This window comes from Pithys albifrons, chromosome 1 (assembly GCF_047495875.1).
Source record: "Pithys albifrons albifrons isolate INPA30051 chromosome 1, PitAlb_v1, whole genome shotgun sequence".
Classification (NCBI taxonomy): domain Eukaryota; kingdom Metazoa; phylum Chordata; class Aves; order Passeriformes; family Thamnophilidae; genus Pithys; species Pithys albifrons.
The window spans coordinates 75,802,479-75,820,148 of record NC_092458.1 but is presented as its reverse complement, the minus strand read 5'-3'; the positions used below and the strand labels follow the sequence as shown (position 1 = coordinate 75,820,148).

Below are 17,670 nucleotides of genomic sequence, written 5' to 3'. Positions count from 1 at the left end.
TACACTAGTAATTTATTCTAATAGTAATTCTAATGTTACTATTAATAGTAGTAATTCTAAACACCTTCCTCTCCTCACCCCCTTCTGTTAATAGTACAATTTTTCTCAGAGACTGGAATTAATTTCTGCACAGAAACTTTTTAAGGAATTAAGTGGGGTTTGTGTGATCCTTAATCCTGATTCTGTCTCTCTGTGTAGTGTTGACTTTCACAGAAAGAGTGAGTTTCAGACAAAAGAGACCAACGGAGTTAACATTTAATCTCTTTTTGAAACACTGAGAACTTTCTGTCTCAAGAGATTCTGAAATCATGTTCCATATACAAAAGTTTTCTTTCTGTGTCTTGTAGGGTGGATCATGATTGCTAGATGACTTGCTTATGTTGTCAGTAGTGCCTTTGGGATTTCTTGTCATCCCTGATATTTGAAAGTCCTAGTAATTGATAAAATGTGTGGTTTACTTTGCCACTTGTGTGTGAGGTTAAAATCTTTTATCTTCAGTGCCTGAAGTGTGTAGTCTAATAGTAGGATGGTCCAAGGCTGAATGTAGTTAAGGTTCATTATCACTATTTGAAGATCACCTGTATTTTGATCCAGTTCCACTTCAGTAAAACTCAGTGTATTCTATTTCCATTACCATAAGATATCAGAAGTATCTTGGTCTTCTGAAGTCAAATAGAGTAAGGATTGCATCCTTCTGTGTTAAGTAGGAGGCTGAGGAGTAAATAAGATTTGATGTTTATCTGGTGCTGGTATAAGGTTAAGGTATTCTACACAATCCTGGAAAGGTTCTGTTTGATGTCTAGGTTTAGATATCATTGGCCATAACTGGACCATATTGATGTGCTGAGTTTTGAGCAAGAGTAATTCAAGGCATAGCTTTGCTAGCATCCACAAGAACTGTGTAATGTAGGTCAGAATTTTTGTGCATTGAGGGGAGTGGTATTTTATCCTACTTTCGGAGTTTTTCCACCTTCATTTTGATGATCCTTGAAGAACTTATTTTTAGCTTTTGGGTGGTTTCTTTTCTCTTTGTCACAAACCACATGAAAGCCCTTGGTAGCAGTTCTCTAGCTGGAGTACAATCTTTTGCCAGGAGGAATGTGATGAGTCATGATGTGTGACCAGAATAGCTGTGCTGTTAAAATTGCCAAGAGTGATGAGTTCCACACATAAAACTGTGCTTAGGTATTCTAATATATTTGATCTGAGATGGCAGAAACAAGGGATGCTTAGAAGGAAGTATCAAATGTTTATCTGCCTGTTAAGTGCATCTGCACTAACTTCTTACCATGACGATATACCGGAGTCTCTATACCTGCAAAGCCTTTCAGCTTTATTAGCCTTCATTTTTGGCCTGGCTTGATCAACAGCTACTAAAAGCCTTCTTTAGTGTGTTTCCTTGCCTTATATATATGAATCATAGAATCATAGAATAGAGGCATAGAATCGATTGGGTTGGAAAAGACCTCCAAGATCATCGAGTCCAACCCTTGGTCCAACTCCAGTCCCTTTACTAGATCATGGCACTCAGTGCCACGTCCAATCTGCGTTCAAAAATCTCTAGGGATGGTGAATCCGCCACCTCTCTGGGCAGCCCATTCCAATGCCTGATTCCTCTCTCTGGAAAGAATTTTTTTCTGATCTCCAACTTAAATTTCCCCTGGCAGAGCTTGAGCCCATGCCCCCTTGTCCTATTGCTGAGTGCCTGGGAGAAGAGACCAACCCCCACCTGGCTAGAACTTCCCTTCGGGTAGTTCTAGACAGTGATGAGGTCACCTCTGAGCCTCCTCTTCTCCAGGCTAAACAACCCCAGCTCCCTCAGCCTCTCCCCATGTGAAGATATGTGTAAGAGAAAAAGAGAAAGGTGGTTTGCCTGGGTCTTCTTTGAAACAGATACATATTTTAAAATGTAACCTTTATTTTAGATCTACACATTTGGACTATATGAAAAAAGTACATCACATGAAGAGTTATTTCATTGTTACAATAATTAAAATAGAAGATGTATTTTCAATTTAAATATTCATCTCTGAAATTATTAATTTTTTTATTACTCTGAAATTTGCACATCTGCCTCCCCTTATATTCTTTTGTATGTGCTTACCTCTCATTCAAGATGTAGCCTGTTGTATAGCAATACTGACTTCAGAGGGTTTATTTTTCAGCATTAAAATCTGGGAATCTTTCAGTGTAATTGGGGATATATATGCAAAAGAACAGTATTAAATATGTAATATGTCTCAAAAGTACCCAAAAGCAAACTGTAGACAAGACAGACACAGATGCTGGTACCCAGTAAAATAATCAAATATGTGGTCTTAAGCACAAGTTCTTTATAGGCACAATAACTTACTGTTTTCTTAACAGAATATGTTCACTCAATGTCCTTTGTATAGGTGTGATCTTTGCAGAGACCAGATGGTGCTGTGTAGTTTTCCCTTACCGTAACTCTGTATTTAAAGTTTCTCATCCCCTCTATTGTATGCTTGTTCCCTCCAGAAATAGCCTTTGAGTTCACATGAGCCCAACTACATGGTATTGAGGTTGGGATGTGGTCTCTGGTAAGCCAAAAGGAAAAGCCAAATGAAAGAGTGTTACAAAAACCTTCTGTGTTGAAATTCTGCCTTGAAATTATCAAAACCAGAGACTTGTAGGTAGGGGTCAGTACGGGATCTCAGCTGCTGAGGTAATCCACTTCCTTTGAGGCTATAGGGATCAGAAATATTCAGGCTTCTACCATGCTTCCCCACACTTCCAAACAGCACTTAGTGCAGAATAGCAGCGTTTTCAGCAAGGTGAGATAGCCCTAAAAAAATAAAAGCTATTTACTAAGTAAGGAGTCACAGGCTGAATTGCCCCTGAACACTGCAAATGATGCAAATAATTTGGTCATGTGGAAGGCCTCAAAGACCTGTGCCCTTAGAGGTCTGGGCTAGATTTTTATCTTAGATTTCTTAGGCTATGTAGTTTGTCAGTTCCTTTCCCATGACTTTTCTGTTTCTGATGTTATCTAACTAAGCATATGTGACATATTTTCCCATTTAGATCTAGGGGTACATAGTTCATGAACTGGTGTCTTGTATTTTAGCTACACGACATGCTTAAGAATTGTCATAGCTACTTTTTAAGCACAAAGGGATATTGTGGGAGGGAAAGAAAGTTCCTGGTGGGGAGTGTTGGTAAAATTGCTTTTATTAGATATGGATGTTTGCCAGTAGCTTAACTTTAAAACTAGTGCTGACTGTAATTTTCATTTGTTAAAAAGGCTTTTGCGTTTCCCCCTCCACTTTTTTTTTTGTGTGTAATTAGGCTTATTAATAAAAAAATCTGGTTACCACTTTTTATAAATTCCCATAAAATATTTAAACAACTTCTTTCTCTCTGAAGCAAAATCTCTTTTGCTGTCTTACAAGTTATATAACCAACTGTGAGCAAAATTGGTCACAATGAAAAATTTCCTTAGGATTTCTATTATTGCTTATACCATACACTTAGGAATTTCTTATATTTGAATGTAATGATATGCAATGATATGGATTTTTGCTTCACATAAGAGGCCTCCTTTAATAGTAGTGCATAATGTATTTTGATATTGCACTTTTCTTACAGTATTCATTTTTTTGGCTCCATTGAGCTCAAGTACCTCACACTTGAAGTTGGTAAAATGGTGGTTAAATTACATGTTAAATTCCAGGCATCACATTTACAAAGTGCTTACTATTGTTAGTCAACAGAAAAGCACAGAACATTAGAATCTAATTGTATGGTTGCTGGGTCTCTGTTTTACCCCTGCACTTGTATAATTCAAACCCCAGTGACTTGATGTTAACTGCTCTCAGGAGAGGCAGAAAAGGGGTATTTCAGTTTCAAGTTCTGTTGCTGTTCTGAGTAGTCATTGCTTGTATTAGAAAAGCACCTAACAGTTCAAACATAGTGCTATGCTGTTGATTACTGTGAAAATATGGTATCTGTTCCTTAGAATGTATGATTTAAGTACAAAGTAAGAGACAGATGGTGGATAACAGGAAACTAAAAGAGGGACACAGCCAGTTATTTATGATTGCAATGACAAGCAGAGGTCACAGAACCACAGTTTTGTAAACACCATGAATCAAATCTCAGAGAACTTTGGAATTTGATTGTTGTTTTGGCTGAAAACATTTCTGTAGCCTTAAGTTATTAAATCATTCTCTTTTCCCTTTGACAGTGCCAGGTAAGTAGGAAACGTGGGCAGTTATCTCAGCATTTTAGCTGGGGAGCTAGAGAAAGTAAAAGAAGTTGAGAGAAGCTCCTAAAACCTTAACACAGACAGGAGTCTGTTTATCAAGAAAATTTCTGGCAAAACAAGCTTGTTTCATGTATGTCTTCAGGTAAACTCAGGCTCACCATTTACTCCACTTGAACATGACTAAATGATTAGTGTTGATAATGTTTCCCACAGGTGGAGAGATTTACACTCTGGCTGTAGTTTCTGCTCTTCTTTAGGCCCCTGGGGTATTTTGCTTAGTCAAAACTGACATCACTGTTGTAGTCAAAGCTGTATTTAAGCAAACAGCAAAACTCTTCAGAGCACCCTCCTATAAGTCTGCAGTGGATTCTGTTACTGGATATTGTGCCAACATTCATTTAGGTGGTGTTCGTTCATGGGACTTGATTTGCTTTTGTTCCTGCTTCTTACAGTTGGGTAGGTCATGAAGGAAACTTTGTGACATGTAGGTTTATGAGTTCTGTATGTGACCACACATTTCCCACACCCTTGATATTGTATAACCCCAGAGCTAGTGGTTTCCAAACCTATAACACTTCTGTTCTTCCCATCTCTCAGGTTTTATGGTCACAAGTTTGGGAGCAAATGTAACAGACATATCTGGTATCTACGTTCATAATATCTTTCCTAACATGTTATTAATTCCAGAGATACAAATCCCTGGAATCCATTTTGAAACAGCTCAACAGTGTTTCAAAAAACTCTACATTCACTGGTTTTAACTTCTGAAAAATTAAAGGCTAAGGTCTAGACATTAAACCGACAGATTTAGGGACTTCATTTCCCACTGAAGTCGCTGTGTATCTGGCCCCGAGTTCTATGTAGGTACTTTAATGTAATTAATTTCAGTAAAAGTTTTATGTTTTAATGCTTCTTTAATACTTCTATTGGTCTTTCTAGATATTTTGGGGTGAAACAAAACTTCTCATCCAGTGTGAGAGCAAATGGAACAGAATCACAGAAATTGTGGCATGGTAACCCTCCAGACACAGGAACTGGTAATCTGGGGATTCTGTACATAGTGATGAGACTGGGAGAGCAGTAGGATCTTGGTGACCAATGAATGGTGTTGGTGGAGTAGGAAGGACAAATATTTCATAGTGATACATCAATAGTAAGATTGCTGTGGGCTGCAGGTTTTCTAGCCCACTGTGGGTGCAAGGCTTACTTGTACACCTAAACCAAAGTGCAAAAGGAAGCAGTGGAGGGGGAAACAGAGGAGAAGTCATGGAGAATGATAAGGAAGAATATAAAATTGCTTCCCTTGTAAATTTGTCTATGATTAGGGTTGTGTGGTTGAAGATGAGGGACAGAGCTTCTTGACTCAAAAGGAAAGTGGAAAATAGATAGGTCCTGTTGCAGTAAACACCCAACCCAGTCTGACTGGGGCCAGATCTCCTGTGAATGTCAAAGTCTGGAACTATGTTCTCCTCTCCTGTGACAGTGGTTTAGAAACATCTGGCAGGTCTTGGCTTAGGCTGCTTCTGCTGTGTCAATAGAGAATAACTGACCCAGAACAAGCCCTTTTCTTAACTGCCAACATAAAGTACTTTTATCTTTCACAATGTATACAGTTTTATTGCTTTCTTGGTAGAATGTGCTTCTAGACAAAGAATTTGAAGGGATTTTTTTTAGCATGGGAAGTTACATATTTTATAACAGCAGTCTTTTAAAATAGGCATTTAAGGCAGGTTTTTAAAAATGGATTTTTGAGGAAAGGAGAAAGAACTGTTACTGTGGGGTAATGTAATGATAACTCTTCCTCATTAGTTGACAGGTGCTGATTTATCTTTTTCTGGTGCACTGATTGTAGATTATGTAACACTGATTATATTTTGAGACAGAGCTGGATTTCTGGATTTATCCAGCATGTTCTCAGGAAATTGCTTTCTTGCTAGGTTTGCTCTTTTATTCTCATTTGATGGAAAAACAGTAGTTACTAAAGAACTGTAGTGGTTTAGGAACTATTTAATAAAGTGGTTTATCAAGAAAGTGAGTACAAAATTTGTCATAGAAATGGGTTAGTTGAAATTACCCCCTTAACTTAAAGATGCTCAGAGGATTTTTAAAAATTATGAATATATTAATATTTTCAAAATTGAGAAAGCCCTGTTTTGTATTTAAAAATATTTTAACTACGTTATTGATACATATTTTAAAATTTATTAGAAACTAAACATTTAAAATTATCCAAATAAATAGTTTGTTCTTTGCATCAGTGTACCATTTTGATTAACCTTTTGTTCAGATTTAAGGAGGTTTCTAAGTTGTTTTTTTTTTTTTTTTCAGTTTTGCCTACTCCTCACAGTTTGGAATAAGATTTATTTAAACAAAAAGTTTCAAAGCTTCTCTCATTAAGTAGGCCTATTCCCACTGGTCCTATTAAAATGAAACAATACTGAAAAGAAACCAACAAAGTCTGATTGTTTGGTTATAAATCTATAGTCTTGGGAGATGGGGGAGAGAGAGGGAGAGAGAGAAATGGAGAAGGGGAAAGATAGAGGAAATTACCATATGTGTACTCTTAGTCTGATGCAATATAAGATAAATTAATTTAAACTGCATGGTAGCTTTGCTTTGTAGCAGATCAAAGAAACAGAGAAGGGGCCTGAAAGCCAGAACTGTAGCTCACAAAAGACTGCTGAATTTGCAGAATAATCTGGAGTTTTATTAGCCCAGGACCCAAAAAAACAGTTAAGCTAACATTATCCTAAAGGGACGTGCTTCCCTGAATTCAGCCTGTGTACTGGGAGATCTCCAGGTAAGGACTCTCACTTTATTTAATGGATTGATCCTTTCTGGTTGTGCTGCAATGCTAAAACAAAGTAATTGAAGAACAGACTCAAAATCATCAAACATGAAGGATGGTTAGTCAGAAAAGCTGGATAAAACTGTCAGTCTGATTCCAGTCCCAAACCTGAAGTGGACAGAAAGAATACACTTGCAGTGCATGATGCTTGCTATGAACAAAAATTGTGATACACTAATGTTTCATAGAATCATAGAATCATAGAATCATAGAATCGATTGGGTTGGAAACGACCTCCAAGATCATCGAGTCCAACCCTTGGTCCAACTCCAGTCCATTTACTAGATCATGGCACTCAGCGCCACGTCCAATCTGCGTTCAAAAATCTCTAGGGATGGTGAATCCACCACCTCTCTGGGCAGCCCATTCCAATGCCTGATTACTCTCTCTGGAAAGAATTTTTTTCTGATATCCAACTTAAATTTCCCCTGGCAGAGCTTAAGCCCGTGCCCCCTTGTCCTATTGCTGAGTGCCTGGGAGAAGAGACCAACCCCCACCTGGCTAGAACTTCCCTTCAGGTAGTTCTAGACAGTGATGAGGTCACCTCTGAGCCTCCTCTTCTCCAGGCTAAACAATCCCAGCTCCCTCAGCCTCTCCCCATAGGGCTTGTGCTCCAGTCCCTTCACCAGCCTTGTTGCTCTTCTCTGGACTCGCTCCAGCATCTCAATATCCTTTCTGAACTGAGGGGCCCAGAACTGAACACAGTTTCCTTTAGGTTTCTTTTGATTTGTAAGGGTTTTTTTAATTTTGGTGTGTGTGTGTTGTGTATTTATTTTTTGTGTGTGTTTCTGCTATGGCATTTGTTTGTTTGTTTGTTTGTTTGTTTGTTTGTTTCTAATACTCCCAAGTAATTATTTGGCTTTACTGCACAATATATCCTATTTCAATATGACCTTTGGTTTTTAGGTGCTTGGGAGTGGGTTTCCGCACATGAATCATGCCTGTGCTCTGAGTTGTATTTAAATGGCAAAACACCTTCCTCTCTTTAGCCCTTAGAGAGAACTTTGTGAGTGTATTATTACATTAAAACTCTGACACACTGTTATGGGCAACCTTGTCCCCCAGTTCAGCAAAGCACTTGAGTACAGCACAAACCCCGCTGCCTTCTCAAGCCGAAGCAAAACGGATTTAAAAGATTTCCTGGGCTTGAACCACTGTGGGAGAACTGCTGCGGGAGGAAGAGTAGGGAAACTGCGGGGCGAGATGTGCGTACTTTTCGCTTTCCAGCATGGGATGTGCCCAGCAGATGGCACCTGGAACTCGCGCACCGTTGCTCGCTGCAAATTCCAGTGCATCTCAAGTGATTTTTAGTTAACGTACACCCTATGTTTTCATTAATACTGGCCAAAGGAGGTTACTTTGATCTCGATTATTAAAATGGATAATCCTTTTGGAAATTCTAGGAGTTAGAGACGCGCCAACTGCCTTTTTTATCTTTTTTTTCCCCCCTCCTGGATCGCGCAGTAATCAATACACGAATCTAAAATGCAAATCACGCAAAGTGTCTTGCATTGCACATCTCCTCTCAGTCTCCCTTACTGCCTCTCTCCGCACAGTTTAACCCATCCTGGAAATCACAAGTGTCAGTGCAGGGGTGAGGGAACCGTCAGCCAAACTTGTCCTTTCTGGGTACTTTTCAAGGAGAATAAGCGATGCAAATGCACAGAAAAGCACGGCTGCCACGATCTGCGGCACTGCCTGTGAGCAGTGCAGGGCCCGGGCTCAGCCCCAGTCAACCTGGGGACTTTTACCCCCCTCCGGGACAAATATTTGGGAACTCGGGACGAGGGCGGGAGCCGCGGCGGCAGAGCGCTGCGGGGCCGGCAGGGGGCGCTGCTGCACTGCGGGATCCGCCGGTCTGAGGCACCCTCTCGCCCCCGCTGCATCCCCCGCGAACGGCAGGGAGGCCTGGGAGAGTGTTCTCAGGACCACAAACAGAACCCCAGGAAGGGTTCTTACCCATATTTCACAGGAAAAAACACCAAACCAAACCCGCAGACTGGCTTATAAACCAGGACATTTTTATTTTATATTTATTTTATTTATTTTATTTTACTGTTACAAAATCTGATTTCCACATTAGGGGAGGGGCCAGCAATGACTGGTCTCTTCCCTTTACAAAGTCTTTTATATTCTGTAATTACCTATTGGTATCTGTTTAATTTCAATTTATTTATTTATTTTATAATTATTCTGTAGAAAAGAAGCACATCTTGAAAGCAGTTTAACTGTATTCCTGTTTTGCATGTTGAGTCTGTCATGATCTTCTATAATAGCCAAATACCCTTCTGGCTCAATGTTGAAGTATGTGCTTTAAAGGTGCACCTAAAAACAAGATTTACTATTACTGCTCCAGGAGATGTATTCTGCAGTACATCTGTGGTTGTGCCATCTCTGTGTTTCTGTTTGTTGCAGGTATTTAATGATAATTAACTGGCCTGTGAAGCAGTTGAGTGCATTTTTAACACCAAGTATACAAGCAGCCCTCCCGAAGTCAACAATTCTCTTCAGCAGTTTAACTTAATCGTGTACTTAAATGCTTGACTATGGCTTTAGTCACCACATCACAACGCCAGCAGAGGAGCTGTGAAAAGTACTAGGATTAAATATGTGTTAGGGAGTCGAGGCTGAGATCAAGTTCCAAGACTCTGGAACAACACTATGAGAGTCCTGCTGGGCGCAGGATCCTGGATTAGGGGATCCAAACACCACATCAGTGCTGATCTCCGTAGTCTGAAGATTAATGACACTGTCCTGCTGAAAGGGCTGTCACAGCATGTTGTAAATCCACTGTCATGCCATATGAAGGCACTAAAGAAGCTGCAAAATGCTTTAACAGAGCCTGGATGTACACTAATTACCAACTTTCAGCATGGAATTCCCTGGTTACACACCTTCCTCCCACAGACTTTGTATAAGCTGATCTGAGTATAAGTCAGCTGACATTGATTTAAAAGGATAATCTCTACAAAAGTATTGATCTCTGCATATGAAAGAACTAAAAAGAACAGCAGGTAACTCACTATGTGAAACCAGCTCCTGAGACATTCACAGGCTTTGTACTGCCTAAACCTGAACGCCACCGTGCTCTAAGCCCAGTCCAGATAAAAGACCACCACACCTACAGGAAGGTCGTATCGTCAGTTCTGCAAAGCAGTGCCCTGATGGTGTTCATATGCTCAAATCCTGATGAGATGTCAGTGTCAGCCAAACTTGAGGGAAGGTGGAAAGGAAAAAAGATGTTATTGATAAGGCTACACAATATGCAGGGAATAACAGTAAGTTTTACGTATGGTTTTAAGCAGCACAGTAATGAATACAACAATGTGAAGGCAGATGGCTGGGAAAAAGCAAGAGGCATCTTCTTCCCCCTGATTTAGAGGTGGACAGAATGTGAAGGTCCTTAGCTAGATGGTTGGAGCACTGAGTCATGATAGGCTAAAGTCCCTCCTCAGTCACTTGAAGTTATTATTTGGACCTTAGAAGTTTCAGGAATAATAGAAAATGTTTTCATTACGTTTGTAAGATAATGCCCACCTCAGTCTGACTCAACACAGTCAAATGGCTGCTCTGTGAAATGGAGGCTAATTGAAATAGAATTAACCTATTATTAGACGCAGTATTGCAGCCACCCTGTTTAACATCTTTACCAACAATCTGGATGAAGAGATCAAGTGCACTCTCAGTCAGTTTGCAGATAACACCAAGTTGGGAAGGAGTGCTTATCTGCTGGAGGGCAGGAAGGCTTTGCAGAGGCATCTGGACAGACTGGATGGATGAGCCAAGGCCAGTTCTATGAGGTTCAACAAGGCCAAGTGCTGGGTCCAGCACTTGTGTCACAATGATCCCATGTTGAACTACAGGCTTGGGACAGAGTAGCTGGAAAGCTGTCTGGTGAAAAAGAACCTGGGGTGGTTGAACATGAGCCAGCAATGTGCCCAGGTGTCCAAGAAGGCCAACAGCCTCCCAGGCTATATCAACAATAGTGTGGCAGCAGGAGCAGGGCAGTCATCAGCCTGCTGTACTCTGCAGTGGTGAGGCTGTACCTTGAAACCTGTGTTCAGTTTTGGGCCTCTCACTACAAGAAGGTACAAGAGGTATGAAGGCACCCACCTGAAGTGCTCTTTAGAGAGCTGTGCTGCTTATTGGGGCCTTGTATCACTGAGCGACTATCAAGCCTCATGCAGGACACTGATTATTATCCACTGCTGTTGTTTCATGTGGGCACCAGTGACACAGCCAGGGGTAGTCTGAGGAATATCAAGAAGAGTTACAGAGCCCTAGGAGCACTGGTAAGGGACTCTGAAACACAGGTAGTTTTTTCATCAGTTCTCTTGGTCAAAGGAATTTGAAAGGGCCAGTCAAATCTGGTGAATCAGCCAGTGTTTACAGGACTAGTGCTACAGGCAGGCCTTTAGCTAATACTACCATGGGACTTGCTTTGAGAAACCTGATCTGCCGCAGGCTGATGGTGTCCATCTGTCAGAGAAGGGGATGAACATCTTTGGTCACAGACTTGCCAAGCTGATGAAGAAGACTTTAACCTAATATTGATAGCAAAGGGGAACTCAGCCCATCCCACTTCTACTAGTTTGATGTCAGTGCCAGAAAGAGATGTCTAAAGACTGGAGAGGGATCACAGGTCAGCAGGAAAGCACCTGAAGAGCAGCTCAAAGGAATTCCAGCCACTCCAGCTAGCTAGTTGGCTTTGAGGGGGTGAGCATGGGGGCAGGACAGGGACACAGAGACTGAAATGGCTCTTTCCAAACACAGATAGCTTGGGGATTAAACCATAGGAGTTAGAGACTTGTGCACACCTGCAGGGCCGCGAACTCATTGGCATCACTGAGTAGTGGTGGGTTGGCTCCTATGACTGAACTGTTGGAATGGAAGGCTCTTTAGGAAGGACAGGCAGGGGAGACAAGAGTGTATCATCTTCTCTGTCAATAACCAGCTGGATTGCATGGATTTCTGTTTTGGGGATGAATGAGTAGCCAACTGATAGTTTATGGGTTAGGATTAAAGGGAGGGAAGGGACAGGTGACATTATAATGGCAGTTTGCTGAAGCCCACCTGACCAGGAAGATCAAGAAGCTGAGACAGGTATAGACAGGTAGGAATAGCCTTAGACAGGTAGGAATAGCTTTACGTTCACAAGTCCTGGACTTCATAGGGGACTTCAACCACCCCAATATCTGGTGGAGAGGAAACACAGCTGGGCACAGGCAATCCAGGAGATTCCTGGAATGCATTGATGATTACTTTGTTCTCCAAGTGACAGCTGGCCAACAAGGAGAGGTGATATGCCAGGCCTTGTTCTTACCAACATTGAGGGGCTGGCAAGGAATGTGAAGCTTAAGGGCAACCGTGGATGCAATGACCATGAAATGGTGGAGTTCAAGGTCCTTAGGGCAGCAAGGAGGGTACAGAGCAAGCTCAGTACCCTGAACTTCAGGAGAGCAGACTTTGGCCTCTTCAAGCTTCTGCCTGGGATGAAGCCCGGGAGGGAAAAAGGGCTGAAGAAAGCTTGTTAATGTTCAAGGCTCATCTCCTCCAAGCTTAGGAGCAATGAATCCCAACAAAGAGGAAGTCATGCACAAGTATCATGAGGACTGCATGGATGAACAAGAAGCTTCTGGACAAACTCAAAAAGGAAGCCCAAAGAGGATGGCAGCAAGGACAGGTAGCCTGTGAGGAATATAGAGATTGTCTGAGCACCCAGGGGATCAGGTTAGGAAAGTTAAAGCCCTGACAGAATTAAATCTGTCCAGGGACATCAAGAGCAGCAAGAAAAGGTTCTATATGTATGTTGGTGATAAAACAAAGCTTAGAGAAAATGGCAGTGCTGGGTTAACAGTTGGACTTGATCTTAGAGGTCTTTTCCAACCTAAATGATTCTGTGATTATATTGGATGCTCTTGAATTTAGTCAGAGACAGATATCTGGTAAGTACTGGTAACGCTGTTTTGTTATTGGGAGGCAATTTATTGCATATTGTTTTCTACTGCTTTAAAGTTAGCTGAAAAGAAACAGTCTTCAAATATTTTGCTTTGTAGATCAACACTCAAAATAAAAAAAAAACTAAATAGATTTAATGAATATATTTTTAGCAAACCTGTTGAATACAGTCTCCTGATTCAAATGGATAGGTCAGAACTCACAAACCTCACTTTCTTCTGCCTCTACTTCTATTTTTGTCATAATATTTTGTTTAGAAAGTGAAAACAGATTTCACACTCCTGAAAAGCCAAGCCAAATTCCTAAGGGAGATCATTTCAGTGATGTCTGAAGTTACCAGAGCCTTTTCCCCCCTTAATTTCAGGTAGTACAATATGTAAATTGTCCAGAATACTCTGGAGAGTTTCTTTTGGAAGTTCTGCTGAAACCTGTGATGTTTTACACTTTTGATTCTCTCCTTTCTACAAGTGCATATGTATGTGTAGCACAGTGCTGCAGCCTTTCTCCCACTCCTTGAATGGTATTTTTTTAACCTAAATCCAAGCACCTACCCTGCAGAGATTTTTTTTTTTGAGCTGAGAAATCCAGGCTCCACTTCTAGTCAATGGAAACAAGAGAAAGGCATTTCTAGGACATGAGTCACCTTACTGTAACATACACAACTAAAATCAAGTAGAATGCTTTTGATTTAATAGGAAATGCGAAATGTTCCAGGTACAAGGCATTGAGAATCAGTGAAATTAGGATTTCAGGATTCTAGTTTCATTTCTTTTTGAAAAGGGCATGCATCTGAGTTTCCTTATGGCTTTTCAAGAGAATAATTTATTAATAATTCTGAAGTGTTTGGATGCTAGGGCCACATTGGCCGGGTAAGTACAAGGATATCTAGGCAGCAAAAACATTCAGAATGAATCATGAGTCTGTGCATCAAAAATGAGGTTCATTAATCTCCAAACTGAAATTAAACTAATGTGCTCAGTGAATAGACAGACCAATTTTAACAATGTCATTGCCACTTTATGTTTTTCCTTGAGGGCGGGTAGAAAGCCAAGGCGGATCATGTTCCCAAGCCATGGACAATCAGGGAGAGAAAATGCTGCTCTTAGAACCCCAGATTCTCCACTGTGCACACTGCACAAGCCAGCTATATCAGAACAAAATGTTTCACTCACATCATCGAGGCTTAAGATGAAACACAGTCTTTTGGGAAAGATACATGACTAAGTATCATGAGATCTGTGCACTCTTCCCAGATCTCTCTCAAGTCTCTGCAGGTTACTTTTTCAGATATGAGAGATTTAAGCATCTAAAGCGGTAGGCAGAGAACACCGACAAATGACTCTTTTCTTCAGACTGCTGAGTCACTGAAGCTGAGATTGAAAATTAACCTCTAGCTTATTAATTTTTGGAACTTGGTATGAAAGCTGAGGGAAGGTACTGTATGAGTACCAAAAATAATGACTCTGTAAGTGTAACTGTTAGTGTCAGAAAAAGAACATTCTGAAAACCCTTCTGCTTTTAAGTATGGAAAGACTTCAGTAATCACAAAACACCTCCAAAATCTCCTTGAAGTGTTTTAAAGCCACAAAAAGGAAGCTCAGCTAAACCTGGAGTGGTTCAGCCAATAAGATATGCAAAGACTGACTTCCAGCAGATTTAGGTTTATTACAGCCCCAGCTAACTCATCCACTGAGAATCTCACTTTTCTGGCCCACCTGGTAAAGCTGCTGTATGTGGACCACAAAATGTCCCAGATCATATCTCAGATGTTCTAAATGTGCATTTTGGCTGGTGCAGGGGACAGCACTAATTGGTTAAGTATGTTCTGGTGTCTGGCCACCAGCTGCCAGCCACAACATTGCACAGAGCTGCCTTAATGCTGTTTGTTCCAATCAGTTAATTTGTCTGGATTATGAACTCTTCTGCCATCAGGAAGAGAAAAACACTTTAAGGCTATATCAACCCGTCTGCTCTGCCTTCCCCTGTCAAAAGTCTAATTTGCAATTAGGAATTTCAGCAGCACTTTCATGTGCTCAGAAAGCAATGGAGCAAAGCTTCCAGAGAGATTTATTTCCCATAGAAATAGAGGTATCTGCAATTCCCAAGAAACTGGTCTTTATCAGAAGTCAGTAAATTGTTAGTATTGTTGTCATTTATGGGGCTATAAAAGTGCACAGAACAGTGTTGTCTCCTCCAGAGACCAGCACGGTAACATGTGCTGGTTCCTTTCCCAGGCTGGAGGAAGCCACACTGCTGGGGGATCAGGAAAGAGCTCTCTACTGGGAAGCCCCAAGCTCAGGGTAGTCCTGACCTTTAAGATGCCCTAATAATGCAATGATTAGTGTAAAATAGGGATGAGATGTATCAAATCTTCCTTGTTTCCTGTGTGGCTTGCTGCCAGAGCTCTCCCTCTGCTCATGTAGCTATGACTTTGCCTGCCCTTGCAGTTAAGCATTCTTATCCCCTACTTTAAATATTATTTTCCTAATAAGAGTCTAATTCAGGAAGATGCTGAATTGCTTCCTGGGAAAGAGTTGATTTTTCTGTAGTTCCCAGCTATCTCTTCCAGCAATACCTTTGCAATTATGGCCTTTGTCTATTAGTTCTGTTGTTATTATTATTGGTACAATGCAAATTCCTTTCAAATGAGTGATCCTTACTTCTAACAGTGTTGTTTTATAATTAAATCCTGAGGCCATGCTTTCTAAGGGATTTCAGTCCAATGAGTAATTGCTCATTGAAATTATCTCCAAATAAAGAAGATAGGGATGAACAGACTGGCATGAACACAGAAGCTGGGAATCGTATTCTTGAAGGTAAAAATCCTGGTAACTGTCCCTCTCCAAATTAGTTGCCTTGAACCCTTTTATAGTCAACAGAGGGAAATTAACTATTTGAGGGTGAAATTCCTATCAGCCTAAAGCTGACATCTAAAACAGAGTGGACAATTCATGTCCTTAAAGTACCCGTTTCACCCAAGTGACTGTAATGGGAGCTCAGAACAACTAGATCAAATGTAGATGTCTACACTGTAAATATCTAAAATGAAGTTAAATCCAAAGACCACTGGGATTTGTGTTTGTAGTCTGGGACCTCCAGTACACCTTGTGTTTGCATTCTTGCAAACTGTATTTTATTCTAGGATCACAGGTAATTTAATCCATAGGAAATCTACTTGTTATCATTATAAACTAGAGCTAAGTAAAAGAAAACCTGACTGCTGGACATCTCCTACCCCAGTTAAATGAAAAAAGCTCATTATCAGCTTAGGCCAGGACAAGCCCAAACAAACCCTGACACCCATTGCTGTAAGGTCAATAAAAAAACATGTGGCCTTTTGCTAGGAATGGCAAAAAACCCAATCATATTTACCGGACTACACCAAACACCATCGAGAAGTTGTTTGGCTGTGTTTGCACAGTGCTGTGCCTCATCTGTTCTGCTCCAGAAGTCATGTAGCTGTGTTGACACTGCTGTGCTAATACAGCTATACAACTGCTGAGTAGCATTTAGCTTGCGTGTGTCCAGCTCAGCACATGGACAGGGAGAGCTTCCATCTGTCTCCATCCATCTTTAAAGGCAGATCCACTGTCTGTCTGCCTCTCGTAAAAATGCAAGCAAGTAAGAGGACAAAGATTCTTGAAGTGTTTCTTATAGTCATGGCTTAGTGTTTCAGAAAGCCATCTGAGTAATTCTAAATGCCTGGATATTTGGAAAACATTTGAAACATCCAATGTCCTGAGCACTAGTCCACTAAAAAAGCCAATTTGTGCTTCCAGGTATTCAATAGCAAAAATCAAGGATCCATTCAAAAAAATCTTCTTTAGTAATTATAATTCCCAATGTTCCAGCATGATATTTATAAATGCAATTGTAGGATTACTGTACTGACAAACTGGAATCTTTCTAATTGTTTAAATTACTCCCTGCTGCCAATTGAAACAGGATACATACTCTATTAAGTTGACAATTTCCATATAATAGAGCACTTCACAGTCCACTTAGTCTTCTGATGGTTCCTTGAATCATCTCCCCTATCACATTTCTTCCTGTCTAGCAGATTGTTTTAAGAAATGTTTTAACACCAGAGCAGGTGATAAAGTATTTCTGGTAGTCCTTTAAGGTGAATTATAAGCTTCTGGGAAGAACGGTTGACTTTCATTTAAAGGATAAAATATGGATCACAATGGCCAAATTCAACAACCATGGAAAAGTAGCAGCCACCTGGCAGTAAACAGTCAGAGACACACTAAAGGGACTGGTGATTTCACTTGGGTTTACATTTGCAGAATTCAATTGACTAGATACATATCACAGAGATGACTACATTTCAGCTGGTTCTCTTTTAGGTGAATATAAGAATGGTGGCTTCTAGTGTTAGAGTCATCATGTTTTGAAAATGGTTTCTAAACTCAAACCAGCAAGTCATGCTCTATATGTTTTTTTTCTCTTTTTCTATATGCATCCTAAAGGCACTACCTCATAGCCAGAGTTTCAAGTGATGAAGTTTTATATAATGCTGAACACACTTGACACTGGAGCTATGGTGCACAGCTTCATTTTAAAAGAGTAAATCAGATAAAACCACCACAGACACACAAGGCAAGCACAGAACTGATGCAATCTTACCCCCTCC

General features: G+C 40.6%; 1 long non-coding RNA gene across 2 annotated transcripts in view; it reads left to right on the top strand.

Moving 5' to 3' along the window:
• The window catches only part of LOC139679605 (uncharacterized), a 134,548-nt gene that overhangs the window by 340 nt on the left and 116,538 nt on the right, over positions 1-17,670 (top strand). The gene's annotated exons all lie outside the window — the stretch shown is intronic.